Source organism: Nicotiana tabacum, chromosome 6 (genome assembly GCF_000715075.1).
Source record: "Nicotiana tabacum cultivar K326 chromosome 6, ASM71507v2, whole genome shotgun sequence".
In the NCBI taxonomy this organism is placed as follows: domain Eukaryota; kingdom Viridiplantae; phylum Streptophyta; class Magnoliopsida; order Solanales; family Solanaceae; genus Nicotiana; species Nicotiana tabacum.
Window position 1 is genome coordinate 78089010 of NC_134085.1, and position 20522 is coordinate 78109531.

The following is a 20522-nucleotide window of genomic DNA, read 5'->3' on the forward strand; positions in this document are numbered from 1 at the left end:
CTTACTTAATTGTTCTTCCTGTTCTAAGACCACCTCGAGGTCACTAATCTCGAGGTCGCTGCCGCTGAGTAACATTGGTTTGATTCACTTGTCTCTTTCATTTCTACTTCATATTTCTTGATTATTAATTGGTATTGAACTAAATCACATATCTTTAAAACCACAAATCAATTTTAATTGTTACTCGTATTTTCGAGGTAAACAAGTTCTTTACTCTGTCAGTTTAATTATAGAGGTTAAATTTTATATTTTTTTAACATACCAACAAACAATAAGGACGCTGAGATGGATGTGTAGGCATACTAGAAGAGATAACATTAGGAATGAAGTTATTCAGAACAAAGTGGGAGTGACCCCCGTAGAAGACAAAATGCGGGAGTCAAGGGTGAGCTGGTTCGGGTACGTTAAGAGAAGAAGCAGTGATGATCCTGTTAGGAGGCGTGAGAGGTTGATCATGGCGGGATTGAAAATACCGGGGAAATTAAAGGTGATTAGGCAAGCCATGATGCTGTTTCAGTTTACTGAGGACATGACGCTTGATAGTTGTGAAAGTCGAGAATTAGGATAGAAGGTTAGTTGGTAGTCGAGAGTTTCCCCATCCTTACCCATAGTATTAGTAGCTCTCTTGTATTTTCATATTCTTATATCTCTATTACGTCGTTCACTTTAGTTATCTCATTTTCATATTGTTATTGTTTGGTACGGTACTACTACTTCTTCTTCTTGTTTGCCTTTTTCTTCTTTCTTCTCCTTCTTCTTTCTTCTCATATTTTTCTGAGCCGAAAGTCTATCTGAAATAACATCTCTATCTTCATTAGGTAGGGATAATGTTTTTGTACACACTATCCTCTCCTGACTCCACACGTGGAATTGTACTGAGCTTGTTATTGTTGTTGTACCAATAAGCAAAATGTTTGTTTAATATGATGTTGATTAGAAAAACTAAGTGAAATCAAAGTTTATTGATATGAATTATTAGAGTTTGAAAGCAAATACAGTTTACCGGAACTAAACGGTAATATTCTATAGAAAGAAGGTCTGCCTTCTCTCTAACTTCCCCCTCCCAAACTCTCCGTCATTTTAGATTCACATCACTAGATCCAACCAAATTGAAAATTGATGAGCATCTCCTTTGACATATTTGGGCCCCTCATTCCTCGACCCCCAGATCCCCCAGACCACCAAATACTAGCAGAAATGTAGCCAGAATTGAAAAACCCCAATTCAACAAAACCGGTGGGGCTTTGGAAGGAAGCTCTGATCTGAGCCAACAAAACTCATATATAGATGTATTGGGAAACATGAGAACAAATCCTAACAGAAACAGACTCCGATTACCAGCACGCGCTTATGAGATGGTGAATGGTAAAGCCGTGATGGTTTTCACAGAAGAAGAGCATGCAATGCTTGCAGAAACCTGTCGGTGGACGATAATTGGAATATTTCTCAGAGGTAGGCCTGCAGTTGAAAAATCTAGAACTGATTTCGCTAGAGCTATTTCTTTTAAAAAGGAAAAGTGAAAATTGGTGTAAAAGACCTCAAAAATGTCTTTATTGATGTTAGAAAATGAAGATGACTTTTAATATTATCTCCTCTGAGAGCTGGATACACTTGGATGGAGATAACAATATGAAAATTGTTACATGGTCTCCTAAGTTCAAACCTGATGCTAACTCCACCGTAGCTCTAGTATGGATTAACTTACCATGACAATACTACGAGTGAGATGCCCTGCGTAGAATTGTTAGTCCCATAGGAACCCCAATAATCATGGACAAAGCAACTCTTGCTAAGTCAAGACCTACTACTGCTAAATTAAGGGTTGAGATTGATTTGGCCAAAATCCCTTATATCAGAAGTCTTTTTTGAGATAAGGAACCCACAAAGCAAAATGGAAGTATTTGAACAGAAATTGACTACGAAACGATCCCAGCATACACCTACATTCACATATAATAGTCTTATACGTTGGATAACCATGTTCAGGACATTAAATCACATCCGTTGAATCTGTTTCAATTTCCAAAGGCCAGTTGAAGATCACATGCAAGTTGAAGGCCTTGTTGTAAAGCTAAAAGTTCTGCTTGGATAGGAATAGCAGCATGTGTAAAATTATTGAAGCCGACCACCCAGCCACCTGAGCTATTCCAGATGACTCCACTGTAGCGGAAGTCAAATGTATATAGTGTGAATGAGTCACAATTACTATACCAAAAATTATGACAGTCACCAAATAATAAATAAGACAATAAAGCAACAATAAAAGGAACACAAGAATTTACGAGGTTCGGCCAATTTTGCCTACTTCCTCGGACACAACCAATATTTTTTCCACTCCAAAAATACAAGTGAAATAATACTAAAGAGATAAGATACAAATGCCTTAAGAAGATAAGAAGACAAATGAGAGCTGTATTTAAATCCTAAACATTAGGCCTTCTTTATAGGGAGAAATTCTTCCCAAATTAAGTCTCTCACCGATGTGGGAGTTTGCCATTTTCAACAAATCTCCACCTTGGCAAATTTCCACATCTTCAATTTTCTCTCGGTAACAAATTTTGGTTGTGTTTTCATCTTCAATCTTCAATGTTCAACAATGTTGATCAAATCCAAACAATGTTGAAACTTGACCGCAGTCACCACTTTTGTCAGCATATCAGCAGGATTCTCTGTAGTATGAATTTTCTTTGCCGTGACTCCACCTTCTTCTATGATTTCTCGTACGAAATGATACCGAACATCAATGTGCTTTGTCCTTGCATGATAAACTTGGTTCTTCGCTAATTGAATAACACTTTGACTATCACAAAAAATTGTGATACTTTTTTGTTCAACACCAAGCTCTTTTAGCAACCCCTGAAGCCAAATTGCCTCTTTCACATCCTCTGTAATAGCCATGTACTCCGCTTCTGTTGTAGACAAAGCAACTATTGACTACAAAGTAGACTTCCAACTAACTGGTGCCTTTGCAAAAGTAAACACATAACCAGTAGTTGTTCTTCGTTTGTCCAGATCACCCGCAAAATTTGAGTCACAATATCCAACTACAGAATGATTGCCTTACTGCTCAAAAACTAACCCAACATCTACAGTATTGTGAATATACCGTAGAATCCACTTCACAGCTTGCCAATGCTCCTTTCCTGGATTATGCATATATCTGCTAATAACTCCAACAGCTTGTGAAATGTCAGGTCTCGTACAGACCATTGCATACATCAAGCGACCAACAACATTTGCATATGGTACCCTTGACATATGCTCCTGTTCAGTTTTATCTTTTGGCGACATAGTATTACTTAGCTTAAAATGGGGAGCAAGTGGAGTACTAACCGGCTTAGTCTTCTCATCTATGCCAAAACGCTGCAGTACTCTCTTCAAATATACTTTCTCAGATAAACAAAGTTTCTTTGAACGTCTATCTCTTATTATCTCCATGCCAAGAATTTTCTTTGCCTCACCTAGATCCTTCATCTCGAACTCCTTCTTCAGTTGAATCTTCAACTTATCAATTTCTTCCGAATTCTCGGAAGCTATCAATATATCATCAACATATAGGAGAAGATATACAAAGAAACCATCTTTAAGCTTGCGCAAATTCACACAATAATTGTATTTGCTTCTCTTGTACCCTTGACGCGACATAAACTCGTCAAATCGCTTGTATCATTGTCTAGAAGATTGTTTCAACCCGTACAATGATTTTTCAAGTTTGCACACCATATTTTCTTTTCCAGCAACTTTGAATCCTTCTGGCTGAGTCATGTAGATTTCCTCCTCCAAGTTTCCATGTAAAAATGCCATCTGAACTAGTTCTAAATCCAACTGTGCTACCAAAGCCAACATAATTCTAATGGAGGAATGTTTGACAATTGGAGAAAACACTTCATTGTAATCAATTCCCTCCTTTTGAGCATATCTTTTGGCCACCAATCTTGCTTTGTAGCGAACATCTTCTTGGTTAGGAAATCCTTCTTTCTTTGCAAATACCCATTTGCACCCAATTGCTTTCTTTCCCTTTGGGAGATTGGCCAATCTCCATGTATGATTCTGATGAAGGGATTGTATTTCATAATTCATGGCAATCCTCCACTTATCTTCTTCTGAACTTTGGACTGCGTCTTTATAAGTTGTAGGAACATCATCAGCTACAATTGAGGCGGCACAAGCAACCGTCTCTATAAGACGATCAGGTTTTGTTATTGTCCTTTTTGGCCTGCTAGTTGCAATTGATTCAAGTTGTTGTTGAGGTTCCTGAGTTAGAATCTCCCTCTCTACTGGCTCTTCTTCCAGATGATAATCTTCATTTGTTTCCTCCTCTACTTCTTGTATAGGAAAAATATTTTTTCCCTCAAACTCCACCTGCTTAGAAGCACCCTCATTTTGTTTGGTATCTTCTGTTACCTTATTTACTATAGCAGATTCATCAAAGGTAACATCCCTGTTGAATATTACTTTCTTTGTCATAGGACACCATAAGCGATATCCTTTAACTCCAGAAGTAATCCCCATAAAAATAGCCTTATTCGCCCTTGGATCTAATTTTGACTCTGTCACATGATAATATGCAGTTGAGCCAAATACGTGCAAAGAGTCATAATCTACATCAGGCTTTCCATACCATTTTTCAAATGGTGTCTTGCTATCAATAGCAGCAGATGGTAGACGATTAATGAGGTGATATGCATATGTAACTGCCTCAACCCAAAATTCTTTGCCAAAGCCAGCATTGGACAACATACACCGTACCTTCTCCAGCAAGGTCCGGTTCATACGTTCTGCCACTCCATTCTGTTGTGTTGTATGTCTGACAGTGAAGTGTCGGACGATGCCATCATTTTCACAGACCTTATTGAAATGATCATTTTTGTATTCACCTCCATTGTCCGTGCGAATACACTTGATCCTCCTGCCTGTTTGATTCTCCACCATCGTCTTCCATTGAGAAAAATTCCCAACACTTCATCTTTGCTCTTCATTGTATACACCCACACTCTTCGGGGAAAATAATCAACAAAGGTTACAAAATAGTGCTTCCCACCCAATGAAGGTGTTTTGGAAGGACCCCAAATATCAGAATGTACATAATCCAAAATGCCTTTAGTATTATGGATCGCTGTACCAAATTTAACCCTTGTCTATTTCCCTTTGACACAATGCTCGCAAAACTCCAAGTTGCAAGCCTTTACTCCTTTTAACAATCCTTGATCTGATAAAGTTTTCAAGGATTTTCCTCCAGCATGTCCCAAGCGCGTGTGCCATAGTCTGGTTGCTTCTGCCTCTTTTTCGTCACTGGATGTTATTGTCGCTGTCCCAATAACTGTACTACCGTGATAACGGTACATGTTATTGTTCTTCCGATTGGCCTTCATTACCACTAGTGCACCAGTGCATACTCTCATCACTCCATTTTCTGCAATGATTTTGAACCCTTTTGATTCTAGGGCTCCCACAGAGATGAAATTTTTCTTCAAACCCGGTACATATCGAACATCTATTAATGTTCTGATCATTCCATCATGGTTCCTTAATCGTATTGAACCAATGCCATATGAGGTAAGAGGGCTGTTATCTGCTGTGTGGACGACTCCATATTCTCCTTCTTGAAAATCCACGAACCAGTCCATGTTGGGATACATATGATAGCTACAAGCCGAGTCCATCAACCATATGTCTGATAATGTTGATGACTCTGTTGTAACTAATGAGAAGTCTGAATCATCACCATCAGCTACATTTGAATCTATAATGGCCTTTCCATTATTATGTTTGGCCTTATTCTTCAACTTTGGACAGTCTTTCTTCCAGTACCCCTTTTCTCGACAAAAGGCACATTCATCTTTGCTGGGTCTAAATCTTGACTTGGATCTTCCTTTCTTTGTCCTCGTTTGATTTTGAGGATGACCCCTCATAACCAGTGCTTCTCCTTCTCCACCCTTCTGTTTTTCTCCCTTTCTTTGTTCATCACTGTACAACGCCGAACAAACTTCTCTGAGAGAAATTTCGTCATTTTCATGGAGTAGAGTAATTTCAAAGTGCTCGTACTCATTAGGAAGTGACCCCAACAACATCAAGGCCAAGTCACCATCATCAAAAGTTGCATCCATATTTTTCAAATCTGTGATCAACTTATTGAAACTAGTGATATGTTCATTCATCGTGGTACCAGGAACATAGGTGAAGCGAAACAGTCTCTTCTTCATGTACAATTTATTTTGACTGTTTTTCTTCAAAAATTTATCCTCCAGTGCTTTCCATAATTTACTTGCAGAAGTTTCCTTTGTGTATGGATATTTTTGCTCTCTAGCAAGGTAGGATCGAATGGTACCGCAAGCAACACGGTTGATAATTCTCCAATCTTCTTCTCCAATAACATTTGGTCTTTTTTCTTCAATGGCAAGATCTAGCCCTTGTTGAAAAAGGATGTATAGAACCTCGCCTTGCCACATCCCAAAATGTCCTGGCCCGTCAAAAATTTCTACCGCAAATTTTGCATTTGACACAATTCTTGTCATAAACGAAGATGCCAATGATGACGTATTGTTGACACTTGATGTAGATTCTTCTTGTTTATTGTCTCCCATCTTTGACACAAATATTATTTAATAACTAACGACACAAATCAAGATTATTTCCTTTCTGGTGTGGAAGATCAGACTAAGCTGCAACCACATAGCATACTCAGACAGAACCTTGATTCAGTTACCAAGATAAATCTTTTCTGATGTGGAAGATCAGACTATGCTGCAACCGCAGAGCATACTTAGACAGTACCTTGGCTCTGATACCAATTGTTGCGGAAGCCAAATGTATATAGTGTGAATGAGTCACAACTACTATACCAAAAATTATGATAGCCACCAAATAATAAATAAGACAATAAAGCAACAATAAAAGGAACACCAGAATTTATGAGGTTCAGTCAATTTTGCCTACTTCTTCGGACACAACCAATATTTTATTCCACTCCAAAAATACAAGTGAAATAATACTAAAGAGAGAAGATACAAATGCCTTAAGAAGATAAAAAGGCAAATGAGAGGTGCATTTAAATCCTAAACATTAGGCCTTCTTTTATAGGGAGAAATTCTTCCCAAATTAAGTCTCCCACCGACGTGGGAGTTTGCCATTTTCAACATCCACCAAGTCCGCAGCACAGTTTGCTTGCATTAAAAGCTCTGTCTGTATTAAGCTTATACCATCCACTCAGTGGTTTAAGCCATTTTACTTTGATGAACCATTTTGAGATTCGATTAGGCTCCCTAGCTGTGAAAAGCTTGAATTCCATGGCCTGTTGAAAAATATTCTTAAGAGATATTTTGATTATTATTGTTTCTATTTATCCAGATGCTCCACAAAATAAAAGGAAAAAGATCTTGCCAAGTGAGATAATTATTGTCAAGAGTGACATTGAGGTCTTTTATAGTGAGCCAATTGGTGCGATCAGTAATAATAAGATTTATGGACCCCAATTTTTGCCATAAGGCATTTGCAATAGGACAAGCGATGAAGATGTGGGTGATGGTCTCATCTTTAATTTTGTACGCGGGACAAGTTGCATTCATATTTATGCCAATATGACTTAAATATGATCTACAAGGAAGTCTGTTGTGGAAGCATTTCCATAAGAAGAATTTTATCTTGGCAGGACAGTGAAGTTGCCAGATCCAGGTGAAATCCTTGTCATCACTGTCACACTCATCAATGAGAGTATAACAAGAACTTGTACTAAACCTACCATTACTGCTAAGCGACCATATAGGAAAGTTCACATTATTAGCATGCTTGAAAATATTTATAGTTCTAATTTTATCAGTAATAAAGTTCGGGAGATCAAAGCTTAATTTGGAGAAATTCCAATCATTATGTAGTCTAAGATCTTTGATCTTGAGATTTAAGTCTGTACTAGAGAGAGGCCCTTGAATAGAGTGCCTAAGGCATGGGGCATTGAGAATCCATCAAGAGTTCCAAATGTCAATATTGTATTTTTCATTAATAAGCCAAAGGATTCCTTTACTACAATAATACCAACCCTTCACTTTAGCACTCCAAATGAACGAGGTATTTATTATTTTTGTTTTATTTGCACGGGTAGCTATGAGAAGCTTTGACCAAGGAGAATATGGTTGGTTGAACAGTCGCCAAGCAAGACCAGTTGGGAGAGCCAAGTTTTTTGATCTAGCCTTCTTAATGCCAAGGCCCTCGTTGGATATTTCCTTTGTGATTATTTTCCAACTCAAAAGGTGGAGTTTCTTATTATTCTCAGTACTATCCCAAATAAAATTTCTTTGGATTTTATCAATGAGACTTAAAATTTTTTGAGATAGAAGTGTGTATTGCATAACATGATTGGGAATGATATTAAGAGTTGAGGAAACAAGGGTAGTTCGACCAACTATGCTAAGGCAGTTGGTTTTCCAATTAGAGAGTCTGGATCTCATGTTATCTATGATATATATCAGAGGCTTTAGGTTTACAACGTAAAATTGAAAAGCCTAGATATTTGCCACAGTTATCACTGATCTTCACATTAAACAAATTTGACATTTGCTTAGTAGTATCTTTAGGACAGTTTTTGGAAAAGATAATTTTTGATTTTGAGTAATTAATCTTATGGCCCGACAAGTCACAAAATGTATTAAGACAACTAAGGATAGTAACACATGTATTGTCATTGACTTTAGCCATAAGAGTGAGGTCATCAGCAAAAAAAAAAAAAAAAGGTGAGAAAAAGGACTTCTATTATTTAGACAAATAGTATCCCAATTTTTAAGATCCACTTGATGACTACTTGATGACTAATGTATCTAGAAAGCATCTCCATACATAGTATAAAAATATATGGAGACATAGGATCGCTGTGTCTTATACCTCGACTGGGACTGAAAAAATTAGTTTTAGATTCATTTACTAGGATAGAGATATTTCTAGTAGATATACATGTCGTAATTAGTTTGGTGATCCTAGAAGGAAATTTAAAGTATTTAAGAGTTCTATAGATAAACGACCATTCAAGCCTATCAAACGTTTTTTCTAAGTCGATTTTAAGAATCATATAGGCTTTATAACCCTTGAAGTGATTAAATCTAGCAAGGATTTCTTGGATAATAATAGCATTATCACTAGCCCTTCTATTTTTCAAAAAACTAGCTTGAAAAGGGCCTATAACGCTATTTAAGAAAGGCTTGATTCTATTGGAAATGATCTTGGTAATTATCTTATAAATAGTGTTACATAGACCTATAAGTCTAAAGTTCTTTAGGTTATTAGCATTAGGAATCTTTGGGATAAGATATAAATATGTATCATTTATAGAATCAGGAAGAGATAGTGTAGAAAAAATATCATGGCAAAATTTTAAAACTGATCGACTTACTATTTTCCCATATTTTTTGGAAAAAAAAAGAGATGAAGTCCATCCGGATCCGGAGCTTTAAAAGGTTTGACAGAGAAAACAGCTCTATAACCTCACTATCTAGTAGAGAATTATCTAATTGAGATAGGTCAAGATTGCTAAAAGAAGTAGGGTCATTTTGGATGCTGGACCAGTTTGTGTGTAAGTGAGAGATAGTGAACATATCGAAAAAATAATTAAGGGTATGAGACATCAGAGCACTTTAATCCATTGACCTTGGTCATTTTTAAAACTAGTAATATGGTTCCTTCTTCTCATGTTAGTGGCAGTGATGTTAGTGGCAGTGATGTGGAAAATTTAGTATTTGCATCACCTTCATTAAGCAACATAATTCTAGATCTAAGTTTTCAATAGTTTTACTCTAACTAGAGGATAATGTCATAGTCGTGTATTAAAGATTGTTCTAACTGTTGGAGAAAGTCACTAGTACTGTAATTAGAGGAGTTTTGAATACCATTAAGCCTAGCCAGCAGTCTCCTCTTTTTTTTGGAAGAGATCACCAAAAGTCTTTTTCTTCCAATCCAAAATATCATGTTTAAAGGAAAGAGTAGCATCGCATAACTCTTTGTCTTTCCAACCGGAGTTCACAATATTAATAAATTTCGGATGAGTACACCAAATAGTTTCTAGCCTAAAAGGTTTTCCTTGATTCCTATTAGGCATAGAACTAAGGTTAATCAATATGGGTCTATGATCAGAGTGAGTTTTGGGCAAGTGAGTAACAAAGGCTTCCGGAAAAAGGCTAACCCAATCTTCATTAGGGAAGACTCTATCTAATCTTTCCACGATTAGACCTTTATTCCTTTTTATATGATTTGACCATGTAAACTTACTTCCTTTAAAACCAAAATAAAAAAGATTACAATAATTTATACTAGACCAGAGTTTGCAGGACCTATTAAAACTAATAGGTTTATCGCCAAATTTATCCTCAGCCATTAGAACGTCGTTGAAGTCACCTCCTACTAGCCACAACGCTTTATAGTTATCAAATATATTTTCCAAATTGTTCCATAGAAGATTTCTATTTGCCCGACAAATGCTAGCATAAATAGTAGAAAAATGTCCAGAGTAGCGATTAGGCAATATGGTATTCCATTCTAGTCTCAAGTAGAGCCACGCTTATGAGTATCTAATAGATCTCTAAAGTTCCTCTGAAAATCATCATTATTAGCACCCCTAACGTTCCAGATTATAAAATTGTTGGCTCTATTCATCATTGGAGGGTGTGAGATTTGGTTCAATAAATTGTTGTCCTTCAAACTGGAACTTTGGTTCCCTCTCAGTGGTGGGTTTAATATCATAATGTAATTCTTCATTGACATGTTTGATGGAGAACTTGTGGCTATCGCTCACTTGTACATGTTCGGATGACAATTGAGAACATGCTTCTTGTCTAGCTTCTCCATGAAGTTCAACGTTGTGTCTTCTCCTAGTGTTGAAAACTCTATGCGAGGTTCCTTGACTTGGTATGGAACCCTGTCTTCAATAGAAACTTGGTCAATATCATTGTCCAAGTGGATTGGGAGCGGGTGGTTCCTGAGTAGTTAGTGGTGTGTGCTGCATCTCCATAGGGGTTGGATTCAATGTATTCCGTGGGATTGTTGGTCGAAGTATTATGGAGTTCGTAAAGCTCATCTTTGCTAGAATAGTCATTGGTCTTAATTGGCAGTTCAAGATTATGATTTTCCCGGTCCTTTTCCGGCTTACAAGTAAGGGAAATCTTGGTATTCTGAGATGAGCTAGGAATTATATAGTGTGTTTGATCTGTATAGGTATAATCAGAACTAGGAGGATTGCATCTATATGCATGCCTGAGTATTGCTTTTCCATGTGAGAATTAGGAATCCTGTTTACATGCTCTTCAATTGCAACTTGGTCAATATTATTATCCAAGATTTTATCTTTGTTATTTTGATTGGTAAGGATGGTACTAGGTTATTATTGGAGGTTTTAGGATTATAATTTCTTGTCTCTGAAAATTTGCTAATGGGATAGGCTTTATGAGTAACTAGAGATGGTAAAATGGTTCAAAGAAAACAGTTAACCACACATATTATTCATTAAAAAATGGGTTGGATAAATGAAATTTTTAAAAACAGGTCAAATATGGATAAGAACCATATTATCCATTTAGAAAATGGATAACCAATGGGTAACCAATGGGTCTAACTATTACATTTGCAAAGCCTAAAATTGGGGGTTCCTCAAGTTAGGAAGACTAAGAATTCTTCCAAAAGTGATCATATACAATAAGCCATGGATAATATGGGTAACCCATATTATCCGCCTGTTAACCCGTTTTTATCCGTATTAAATATGGGTCGGGTCAGATAATTGATTCGTTTTTTCATTACCCGTTTTCGACTAGAATCATATCCGACCCGACCCGCTCGTTTGCCACTCCCATGAGTAACTAACTAACTATATCAGAATGCAACGATTGTATAGAACTATCCATAGTTGAATTTGTTGATGCCACGCCAAGCACATGCGATGATGAAAGGGTATTATGCATAGATTGTAACAATGCATTACTAGTAGTTTTAGATATAGAAGAAATAGACAATTGCATATTATTTGTATTGGTTATGCCTTTATCATTAACATGAATCTTATTGGCCATAGAATTAGACATAGTGGGAAAAATATGAGTAGTGTCCTTGGCATGTTTATTTGAAGCCACGTTATTGCTACTTGTAATCATAACACTGTTTAACCAAAAAGTGAAATTTCGATCAAAGCTTTAATTTAGAAGAACTCGGGTTACTGATAATCAAAAAATGTATAAGAGAAAGTAATTTGGCTAGCAATAAGATAATTAGAAGAAGATAAATAAACCAATGTATTCAGATAGTCTTTCGTGTCTTTACAATTGACCCATTCTTTTCCTTTTATAGATATCTTGGAAATATGCATTTTGCCTTTGTCATAATAAGGCCTTTATAGACATGCTACGTTACATAATCATCGTATTTTAATATAGATTCTCTAACATGTTAGCATTTAATGCTCATTAAATACTATATCTGTACTCTCTTATGCTGTCAGATTCATTCTCCTTAATTCTTGGACTTAAATATGTAGGGGCGTTGAATCTTTTGAGTATCCGCTCGTACCTCTTCTTATGCCTCTACTCGTATCTGTTGCAACTCGTGCCTCTTTGCCAATCATAACTCTTTGACCAGTTTACGTGTCATGACACGTCATCTTCCAATCACTTTAATATGTAAACTCAATTTTTCCCAATACAGATAGTTCCCCCACTTGCCATTTATTCATCAATTGAATATTTGGGAAGTGGAATTCATTAAAACGGGAATTTTTGTCACCATTAATGCTATAGCAGAATCAACGCTTCATTTGTCACTTCCATTTAATGCTCTTCACGCATGGCACCCCTTTTACTGGTTCTGCAACTTCGCAGCGCTTTTTAGGGATTTTTTACGTCTTCACTAACCACGAAGCGTCAGTTCTCATTACGACTTTTCCATCATTGCACTTTTTCCTTTGACGGTTGCTTCGCAGTATAAATATAGTTTTCTTCTTTGTCTTTATCACATAAAGTTCTCAAAATATTCAGTTCTTGAATCTTTGTTTGTTTCTTTCTCGTATTATCATGTCTTCATCAAACCCTAACCCTAGAAGGGTCCCCGTAGTTGATAACTTCCCTAATGCCCCCAGTAGGAGCAAAAGAGGAGGTAGGTTTCGTAATTTAGGATCTTCATCCTTGCGTGGTTCTTCTCTTCCTTCATCTAGTTCTGGCCCTTCTTCTAGAACTAGATGTTCTCTTTCATACAGATCTTCTTCTAAAGGTAAAGGATCTTCTGAACCTCTTCGTGAACCTCTAGTAGAGGAGATAGTTCCTGCGGAACTATCTCTCTATAATGACAGAGAATCTCTTAGAAATCAAGTATCTTCTTTAGATCGTACTGATATCTATCCCACTCAAATCACTGAAGGTTTGATTTCTTTAGTTCGTAGAGACTGCCATTTGAGTCATGACTTTCCTATCATTATTCCCAATCCGAATCAAAGAATTACCTCTGACTTAACCGATTTTTCCTTTGTCTATACGTACCCTTACACATTAGGATTCAAACCTGCTATTGATACTGTTATTCTCGAGTTCTGTCGTTTCTTTGATGTTTGCTTAGGTCAAATTGGCCTAATAATATGGACGGCTGTTGCCTGTTTGAGGCATTTGACCAACATATCCAGTGTGCCTTTTACTTTCCCACATCTAATTCATCTTTACTTCCCTAGACTCTTTCGCAATGGTGTTTTTACACTAGTAGCCAGGAGCAAAAGAGTTCTAGTTAGCCCTGAAGATGACAAAGACCGTGGCTGGTATGCCAGGTTTGTTGCTTCCCCCACTGTTGGTTTAGTGAGTGATGAAAACGTTCCCTTCCCTGAGAAGTGGAATTTTGCACGTGAGTCTTCTAACTTTCTCGTACCTTTTTCTTCAATTTTGTTGATTTTTCTAATTTACTTTTCTTTTCTAGCAACCATGGGAGTTGTGGAAGATATTCCCAATTTCCGTGATTGGGTAGGAAGGCTGTTGAGTATTGCACCAATGGATGGTAGATCTTGGAAGACCCTTTCCCAACGTTTTGGTTGGAAAGTAAAAACTCATGGTAAGAACTTTTATTTTATTTTACGTATTGTTTTTTTTCGAACTTATCTCATTCCTTCTTTCTATTAGGATTTGCTATTCGAGGAGTTACTACTGAGGCGGTTGCGGCTTCTCGTATCTATTTGGAAAGGGCTCAAGAAATAATTCTGGGCTCTTCATCGAAAAGAAAAGCCGTTGATGACCAAGATTCCGAAGAAGAGGAAGACGGGGGTTCCTTGGTAACAAGACCACGGGCTCGTAGACGCATTATTTCCGATGATGAAGCAGAAGCATCCCCCGCCATTCTATTACTCTTACCGAATCTATTGAAGCCCTGATAGTGATACCTGATGATGTTGATGATGCTCCCGCTGCTGCTCATGATTCTGTTGAGCAGCTTTTTGACTGCGGGTTTGGTAGTAAAAGTTTAGGTCCCGTTTTTGATGAAGCTCCCTTGGCTTCTTTTTCTCCTCCCGTGCCTGTGACTCCTACTTTGCCGATTATGGCTTCCGTTCCTCCCCAGGCTGTTTTTACTACTTCTACTGTTCCTCCTTCGACAATTCCTCCTCCACCTACCCACCGAGCTGAGGTTGGCTCCTCAAGTAGGAGTGGTGCTATGAAGCAAGTGATTATTGAAGTCCCCGCTGAGGGAAACCTTTTAAGGAAATTAGGTCAATCAGATGTGTGGCTAAAGCCTTTAATTGGTCCTGTTGAGAGAGCCAAGCTAGAGAGCCATAGTTCTTTGACTTTGATGAATGACATTGTGCATGCTTCTTTAAAGGTATTCCTTTTTTCTAACTTTTACTTTATCATTTTTCTATCTTTGGGATTCTCATCGGCACAGAGATGATGAAATGGGTTACCCTCTTAGAGCAGTTAGTGCGTGATTACCAATTGGAGGCATATAATTGGAAGGAACAATATGAAAGTCTTCAGATCGACGTGGAGTACTTAGAAGAAAGTAAAAGTACCTTGGAGCAGCAGGTGCGAGCTTTGACTTCAGAATTGGCAGTTGAAAAGGCTTCCTCCAGTCAAGCAGACAAGGAAAAGGCTCGTCTTGAAACTTCTTTTTCCAAGCAGTTTTCCAAGGCAAGTAAAGATATTAGAGAGTTGAAGGCTCTCTTGGATGCAAAAGAAGCCTATGCTGGTGAACTCGTGCAGAATTTGACTCAAGCCCAAGAATTCCTCCGGGTTTCTTCTGATAAGGTTCGTTCCTTAAATAATTCCCACGACTCTCTTCAAGCTTCTTATGAATCTGCCTTGGCTGAAAATGAAAAGCTAAAGAACGAAATCGCTGACTGGGAAAGAGATTATGAGATCCTTGAAGATAAGTCTGCCATTGAAGTGAGTTGGGCGTTTTTGAATTCTCGCCGTGATACCCTTGTTGAAGCTAGCCAAGAGAATTTTAACTTGGAATCTGAGTTAGCTAAGATCAATGAAACTATTAAGAAGAATCAGCAGAACCAAGATTTTCCTTCTCCCGTGGTCGAAGCTTCCGCAAATATTGAAGATGATACGGGTATCCCCACTCCTTCAAGCTAAGTTGAACCCGCAGTTATTGATGTACCTGCTTCAGTTCCTTTATCTTCTCAGTGATAAGTTTAAGTTGTTTGAATTTCTTTGTGTCCCTTTTTTTTTCTTTTTGGAAAATTATGGTTAAAACCCTTGGTCTCATTTGAGGGTTTGTTTTGGAAACTTAAGTCCCCAAACCTTTTATGGGGCAATATGTATAAACAATTTTCAGTTTATGACTAAGTTCATACTTAGTCTAAGATTTTTAATATTAAGAAGCTTTTCGTTACTATTTGAACTTCTGTTTTGTTTATTCTTGCCTTTGTTTATAAGGACTTACTGAATAACTTGCATTTTTACTCTTCAAAAAATGCTTCGGTTAACTTCATGAATACTTAAATTAATCATGAATTTTATAAAAGAGGTTCCTTTTATATTCGACACTTAATGAAGAAGACGTCTCAACTTCATAATGGTATTAATATACGATAAAAGAAATAGGAATACACATGTTTCTTGAAATAACTTTGACAAGTTTTTATTTGAACTTTGTCTAGTTTTGAATAACACTTTACATTTATTTGAATTACATCTATAACTTTCTCGTAACTGTTTTTCTTATAACAGATTTAAAAAAGAAAAATAAATACGAGGTTTTTATTTATAACCCGTTTCAGTACATTACCTTTACCCTAGCTATGGTAAGGTCTTTCTTTAGGCTTAGCTCGTGACTTTGCTCTGTACTTGACTCATTCATTGAGTGAACTTTTCAGGCTTGATCTTTGATTATTTCCTAATCTTCTTTGCCTTCTTTATACACATGCCTGTGTATATTATATAGTCCCTCAAGTGTTTGAGCGTTGAAGTATGAAGCCTCGAGCACTTGATTGTTCCTCTCATTTGGTCCTTTCCCTGAAAAAGGAAAACATACAGTACTCGGAGGTGCGATTATAGATGAAGACTGCTTAGCCCGTTTGAATTTCTATCAGAATAATATTAACCCTAGACCGGGAAGTTTAATTTATTCCACGTGCCTTGCAGGTCGTGACTCATCATTTAGTAACGTGCTAGATTTTTGCCTATCATCTAAAATCATTAGTAAAATTTAACAATTCAAAAATTTAATTTTAAAATACGGATACCTAACCGTGGGTATTCCTTAGAAATAGTATCTCTTCAGGTGAACAACATTCCAATGTGAAGGTAGTATCTTGCCATCCATTGTTTCCAGCTCGTATGCTCCTTTACCTGCAATATCATGAATCCTATAGGGTCCTTCCCATGTTGGACTTAATTCCCCTGCATTAGCTTCCTTCATAGATTGTAAAACCTTTTTGAGCACGAAGTCCCCAATTTTGAAGAATCTTAAGCGCGCTTTTCGGTTGTAGTATTGTTCTATGACCTGCTTTTGTGCTGCCATTCTTATCAGTGCAGCTTCCCTTTTTCCTTCAAGTAGATCAAGATTTATGTGCATTTCTTCATATTAGACTCTTCTAACGCTTGTGTAAATCTTGTGCTTGGCTTTCCTATCTCAACTGGATTTAAAGCTTCAGCTCCGTAAACCAATGAAAATGGTGTTTCTCCTGTACTTGTTTTTGATGTTGTGCGATGTGCCCATAAAATACCAGGTAACACTTCTGGCCAATTACCTTTGGACTCCTCTAAATGTTTCTTTAAATTGTTGATAATGATTTTGTTTGTTGACTCAGCTTTCCCATTACCCACCGGATGATAAAGTGTAGATGTAATTCTTTTGATCTGCTAACTTTGAAGGAACTCTGTGATTTGCATGCCTATAAATTGAGGGCCATTGTCGCATACGATTTCCTTTGGTATACTAAATCGACATATGATATTATGCCAAATGAAATCTTTAACTTCTTTTTCACGCACCTATTTGAATGCTCCTGCTTCCACCCATTTAGTAAAATAGTCAGTGAGTACGAGAAAAAATTTTGCCTGTCCCTTTGCTTGTGGTAGTGGACCCACAATATCCATCCCACATTTCATAAACGACCACGGTGTAGTGACCAGATGTAGCAACTCTCCAGGTCTATGCATATTATTACCGTACCTTTGGCCTTTATAACATTTAGCCACGAAACTTTCCGCCTCTTATTCCATTTTGGGCCAATAATAACCTGCCCTGATAGGGTTCTTACCAGTGATCTTCCTCCTGCATGATTCCCATAATGCCCCTCGTGTATTTCTCTCATCACGTATTATGTCTGAGAAGGTTCGAGGCATCTTGCTAATGGGCCACCAAACATTTTCCGATAAAGATTGCCTTGCTTTAAGCAATATCGAGTAACCTTTTTTCGAAGTGCGTGAGCTTTCCTCTTGTCTTCAGGAATGATACCATTCTGCAAAAAGGCAACAATCTCGTTCCTCCAATCCCATGTTAAGTTATTAAAATTTACCTCATTTTTATATGGATCGAGCACCGAATGAAACAAATGTATTACAGAAGCATTTTCATTGCTTGCCACGTCTGCTGCAGATGCGAGATTAGCTAAGGCATCCGCCTCAACATTTTCATCTCCTGGTATTAGCGTAACCTTCTAGGTTTGGAATTGCCTGATTAGATCCCGTACCTTCTCTAAATACTGTTGTATTCGTGCTTCCCTGGCAGTATAAGTCCCCAACATTTGGTTAACCATGAGCTGCGAATCACTCTTGATTACAATCTGATTAATGCTAAGTTCTCGTGCCAATTCTAAACCTGCAATCACTGCCTCATACTCTGCCTCATTGTTAGTTATAGAATGACATTTAATGGCTTGTCGAATGGTTTCACCTGTAGGTGGTACCAAAACGATCCCTAAGCCTGCACCCTTTATGTTAGATGAACCATCAGCAAATAAGGTTCAAATTCCTGGGTTAGCTCTGTTGAGCACCTGCAATTCTTTTTCTGCTTCTAATTGCACCCCTTGGCTAAAATCAACCACGAAATCAGCTAACACTTGAGATTTTATAGTAGTTCTAGGTTGGTATGTGATATCATATTCATTTAATTCTATAGCCCACTTGGCTAACATACCTAACAACTCATGCTTGTGTAATATATTGCGTAATGGATAAGCAGTTACTACAACAATAGGATGACATTAAAAATAAGGCCTTAATTTTCTAGATGCCATGATTAATGCAAGTGCAAGCTTTTCTAATTGAGGATACCGCGTCTCCGCATAAAGAAGCAACTAAGGAGAGAGAAAGAGTATTAAAGGAAATACAAGTAGCAGTCTCAGGTCAAAGGAATCAAGGAAGAATTTCTTCTGATGTTGCGGTTACTCTTTCAGAATCTCATCCTGAGACGTAAGTATGCCATTCTCTTCGTCAAGAAAGATCGAGCAGCATAGAAGCCTTGACTTCAAGCTTAGGTCTTTTTTTTTAAAAAAAGGGAAGAAACTTTTAGGTGCAGGGAAAGAAAAAGGCTAGCGAACCTCTTTCCAGGTGATACAATATAAAGGGCGAAGCTCGAGTAGGTTACTTTGAGTGACCTTAATGGCGGGTGTTCCGGTGTTAACGAGTTCGGAAAGAAGGTCAAGGATGAACAGTAGACAAAGACAAAGGAAAAAGGAGATGGAGCTGACCTTGCTGCTGACCTAGGAGCAGGCTTGCTAACCTTCCAATAAAGATTTGCTAACATAATAGATCGGAGATTGTTTATCTTGGTCCTCTCGAACTAAAATAGCACTTACCGCTACTTCTGAGAAGGCAAGGTAGATGAGCAGTCTTTCCCCAACCTTTGGTTTTGCGAGCAGTGGCAGATTTGATAAGTATGTCTTCAAATTTTTTAGTGCCTGTTGACATTCCTCATTCCATTCGAAATGATCTTGCTTTTTAAGAGCTGGAAAAGAATTTAAAGCACTTTCTGATGGTTTAGAAATGAATCTTCCCAAGGCTGCAATTCTTCGTGTCAACCTCTGCACTTTTTTTTTTACTTGTAAGTACGTCAGGGATTTCTTCAATGGCCTTAATCTGTGTAGGATTCACTTCAATACCACGGTTAGAGACAAAAAAATCTAAAAACTTACCTAATGCAACACCGAATGCACACTTCTCAGGATTTAATTTCATATTAAATTTTCGCAAAATCTGAAATGCATCAGATAAGTGTGATATATGATCCCCTGAATGTTGAGTTTTGACGAGCATGTCGTCTATATAGACTTCCATAGTTTTCCCCAAATGTTCTTGAAACATTTTAGTCACTAGTATTTGATATGTTGCACCAGCATTTTTGAGACCAAAAGGCATTACTTTATAACAGTAAGTCCCCCTGTCAGTTATGAAGGATGTTTTTTCTTCATCTATCAGATCTATTTTGATCTGATTGTATCCTGAATACGCATCTAAAAAACTTAATAATTCATGTCCTACAGTAGCATCAATTAGTTGATCTATATGCGGTAGTGGAAAAGAATATTTAGGACAAGCTTTGTTAAGGTCTGTGTAATCTACACAAACTCGCCACTTACCATTCTTCTTTGGTACCACAATAGTATTGGCTAACCAATTAGGATACTTTACCTCACGGATAAACCCAATCTTTAGTAATTTTTGAATCTCATCTTGAATCGCCTGATTTTTGAAAGTTCCATGGTTTCTCTTCTTTTGTTTGACAGGAGGATTCAATGGGTCTTCATTTAATTTGTAAGTCATTACCTCCGGTGGTATTCCTGTCATATCAGAGTGGGACCAAGCAAAATAATCCACGTTAGCTTTCAAAAATTCAATCAACTTACCTTTCGTTTCTTGGCTTAGATTGGCCCCTACGTAAACTTTCCTATCAGGCCATTGTGCAAATAACACCACAACCTCTAGTTCTTCAATTGTTGTCTTGATGTTTTCGTTTTCCTCTGGTTCTTGAATGGTATCTGGCCTTGAGTCCATGTCTGTTCGCCCTTGTTCAGTTGAGGTTTGTGTTGTGGTACCCTCAACTGGATTCTGTGATTGCTATTTTTCTTCATTTCTCAT